Raw genomic sequence first — 4,464 nt, 5'->3', positions numbered from 1 at the left:
TGTCAAAATATTAGGAACACGTGTCACTTCAATAGTACTACAAAATGAAGACACAGCTGAATCAACATCTCTCTGAGTTATTAGAAACTAAAGCTGAATACCAGAACCTTCATGAAGACAAGATTAGAGCAGGACTGTTGTCACTAGTGTACCTAATAAAGTGGCCAGTGAGTTTATACTAGTGAGTCAATGAATGAAACAGTGAGATGACTGGATGATTGATCATGAAATGTTCACAAAGGTTTATTATTCCAGGAAGATCTGCTCTGACTGTAGCAGAAACCTTTTAGAGTCCTGCTACATTCAGACTGATTGAGACTAAAATATCTGGACGTTCACTTTGTTTTACTGAGTTTATCAACATGTTTCTGGACAGAGATAGAAATGATGGAAACTTACACTTCCTTTACCCAATCAAAAACTGTTTTATCATCTCAGTTCTTCTCGGGATTTAAAAAATAAAATGAAATAAAATGATTGAAAAGAGTCAACATGAGAACAAGTGAGTTGATGAGCAGGTCTTTATTATTTAGAAGCAGTGAAACAACATTGAAACACAGAAAGAAGCCAGTAAATTGGAACATGTCAAAGAAAAGACAGAGAGCAGAGAGAGAGTGAAAGCAGTCTGAGAGTCCCAGTGAGTCAGGTCAGGACTGGGAACACTGGTCTCTCCTCAGTGTCTCTGAGAGCGGAGTCTGGGAGCCCTGGCTGGCCTCACAGGTCACAGAGCCCACCTTCCCCCACTGGTCTGCAGGGAGCCTCAGGGTGCTGCTCCAGCTGTAGTGGCCGTCCTTCTGCAGCACCCCGGGGCTCCTGCTCTCCTCCCAGTTGATGCTGCTGCTGCTGTCCACCTTCCAGGACAGACTCCAGTCTGAGGGGAAGCCCTTGTTGGCCAGGCACATGAGCGTGGCCTTCCCCTTCTCCAGCTCCTCCACAGAGGGAGGCAGCACCGTCAGGGTGGGACGGGCATCACCTAGGAGGACAGGGAGCACACAGCTGTCAATCAAACAGCAGACACTTGGACACCTTTACTGTGAGAGAGTTGATTTTCTCCTTGAAGAACTTTCTGTCAGATGCTTTTTCTGCTCCACCAGTCACTCCCTCACACATTGTTTCACTTCCCTTTCAGAAAGCTCTCATGCATATCAGCACAGAGACAATCATCATCCAGTTTGACCTGAAATATGTCCAACTACACTGGAAACTAAAGAAGCACATGTCTCAACATTTCCAAGAAAAGTTTGGCTTCAACATCATCAACATCTGAACCATACATGACTTTAAAGGATTTAGTGGAAACAAGTAGAGAGAAGCAGCTCACTGCCACAAAATGATCTTCATGTGGACTTCAATCATTATTTCACAAACTGTTGACATGATTTCAAACGTCAAACTGAATCCATCCTAACAACAGTTATTTTGATGTCACATCATAAACTGATCATAGGACCAATGAACGTTGATCCTTTCTACACTTCAAGCATTGAAATTTCACTTTGACACAAACGTGAAAATCCAACTTCATCAAAGCTGATCTGAGTTAGCCTCCATGAGGAGAGAGAAAAACATGAAGACTGAAACTGTTGGAAAGAAAAGAGACATATTTGACTCTTCTTCAAACAGTCATGAAAAGGGTTTGAAAAGATGAATCTACAATCTAGTATTTAGTATTAAATACAGTAGAAACTTACTTCCAACTTCCAGTCTGGTTCCTCCACCGAACGTGTACCACAGTGATACAAACTCATTGAGCCGCCGTACAAAAACCTCTGACTGGAGAGAGACACGGCTCTCTGACTTTGTCAGACTGAACTAAACCTACAAGCCCTCAAAATTCAACTTTACCATTAAAACCACAAAGAAGGATTTATCCTCTGAACCATACTAATGTTTTAGATTCATTGATATGAGTTTGAAATATCTGGAGTGAACTTTGTCTCTTGGTGCAGAAAGATAAATGTAAAAATATTACATGGAAAGATGTTTAGTTTTCCTGCCTGATGAATAAAAAGTCAAGAAACGAAAAAGAGAGAATAGCTCCTAAAATAAAAGAGCTTTAAGTTTGACTTACTTCCAAGTTCCAGTCTGGTTCCTCCACCAAAAGTCCACCACAGTGATACAAACTCATTGAGCCGCCGTACAAAAACCTCTGACTGGAGAGAGACACGGCTCTCTGACTTTGAAATAAACAAACTCAACTCAATCATTCACTGTTTGGATCATTTTGTCAGCTGATAGGAAAACTGAAAATAACACAGTAGAACACATTGAATGAATTTAGATTTTTAGTTAGAATTCATTTCATATTTAATTACTGTTTAAAAATCATATTGCGTTTCATTTCCCTTTAAGATAGAGAGTCATTTAAAATCTGGTAATATTATAACACATGCACATGCAATACATTTTAATAATGCATACACATAAAAGACTAAATATATAAAATATGAATATAACTACAGACATGTTCCAGATCAATACTGATAACTGACTGATCACCTGACTTAAAAATAGAAAATAAGAAAGGAGACATTTTAATAGAAGATATATTTAAAATGGTAAATGTAAAATCTTTCATCGACTCCATAATCAATACAACAATGAAGTGATTGATCCATTGATCAACAGCATGATCAGAGTGATCCAAGTCCCTGTTGGAGTCACTCAGATCATTTCCATAGAGAGCCACTTTGCATCAGCAGCACCATGCTCCAGTGCTCTGGGAGAGTTTATAGTCCTGAGAGTTGAACACTGGATGACTGACAGCTGTCCTTCATGACAACAGAAGCCACAGAAATCCTCCTCATCAAAAACATGACTTTGATCTGCGTCCTCATCTGGACTCTCCTCTGCTGCTGCTTCACAGGTAAAGTCCAGAGAATCAAACTCCTCTCCTCTATCAACATCCGTCCCTCTGAAATGAAGCCCACAAAACCATCAAGCTGCTTTATGTTTTTGTCTCTGTATCCTCAGAGTCCAGAGGCCAGGTCACAGTGACTCAGCCTGGAGCAGTGAGCTCTGCTCTGGGAGGATCAGTCACCATCAACTGTAGGACCAGTCAGAATCCTAGCTATTTAGCCTGGTACCAACAGAGAGATGGAGTTCCTAAACTTATCATTTACTCTACTAGCACTCGACAATCAGGGATTCCAGATCGTTTTTCAGGCAGTGGATCAAACTCTGACTTCACTCTGACCATCAGTGGAGTCCAGACTGAAGATGCAGCAGTTTATTACTGTCAGAGTTATCACTACATCAACAGTCAGTATGTGTTCACACAGTGAAAAAGCGTCGTACAAAAACCTCCCTCAGTCAGACTGAACAGAAACTGAAGTGACTGCTGCAGCTGGAAGCTACTGCAGACACTGATACAGTTCACTGAACACACAAACCAGACGTTGGTTAAAGTGTTCATACACATCATACACTGCATTTTTAAGACAAAATTATTCTTAGTTAAGTTATTTAAAATATGTCCTACACATAGATGAGCTGTTTTTCCAATCTATAACCTGATTGTTTACATTTTAAAATCCATCAACATCTCAGGCATCATTCCCAAAGTCCTAAAATCAGCTTGTACGCTGATGATGCTGTATTATGTTTTAGAAAAACCTCCATCTTCCCATCTGTAAGTTATTAATCAGACCCAAAGACAAACTGACTTTCTGACTCTCACTCCTATTTTATACATCCTATTTACCTGTGACAATTAAATAGGATCATGACCGTTGACCTCAGCTTCATGCTGGATCACAGCTTTCTCACTTAAATCCCATCTCAGTAAAAATGAAGACACAGATCAACATCATAAATGTTTGTGATCAATAATCATTCAGTCATTAATATTAATGTCCCTGAGAATGATTACAAAGAGAACATTGCAGAACCAGTCTTCCTCTTTTATCTACATCCTGGGGAATGGGGTCGTAGGTGGTAGGTGGGATCATAGCTGTAGATGGGTAAGAAGAGGAGGGGGTGATGGGAGGGGGGTGGCACGGTGGGAGAAAGGCGTGAAAATATAGATTCAGGGCGGAGGTTTCGTGTCGAAGAAGGCAAGGCAAGGCAAGGCATATTTATTTATATAGCGCATTTCATACACGTGGCAATTCAATGCGCTTCACATAAAAATAAAAAATAAAAAATGTAAAATATATTAAATATAAACATATAAAATTTTAGCAATAGTAAAAGTAAAATGTAAAATATTATAAAATATAAAATAATATATAAAATATACATAGGACACCAACAGCAGAGAGGCAGTTTAAAGGTAATTTAGAGAATAAAGAAAAGTACAAGGACAAACATAAAAACATAAGAGCAATGTGCATTTAACTGCCATAAGCATCTAAAAAAAGTTTGGTCTTAACTTGTGTTTTGAAAATGGCTATAGTTGGGGCGTTTTTGATGGTTTCTGGAAGCTGGTTCCAGAGATCACCATAGTGCCTAAAAGCTGCTTCA

General features: G+C 39.5%; 1 gene segment (V, D, J or C); it reads right to left on the bottom strand.

Annotated features, from left to right (window-relative positions):
* Nucleotides 1-544: 544 nt before the first annotated feature.
* On the bottom strand, nt 545-3,950 carry LOC311489860 (Ig kappa-b4 chain C region-like). The segment is given in 3 exons: nt 3,912-3,950; nt 2,072-2,153; nt 545-973 (listed from the first exon to the last, which is right to left on the bottom strand).
* Nucleotides 3,951-4,464: the final 514 nt, after the last annotated feature.

This window comes from Chelon labrosus, assembly GCF_963514085.1.
Source record: "Chelon labrosus genome assembly, chromosome: 6".
Taxonomy (NCBI): Eukaryota; Metazoa; Chordata; class Actinopteri; order Mugiliformes; family Mugilidae; genus Chelon; species Chelon labrosus.
This window is presented reverse-complemented; position numbering and strand designations above follow the sequence as displayed.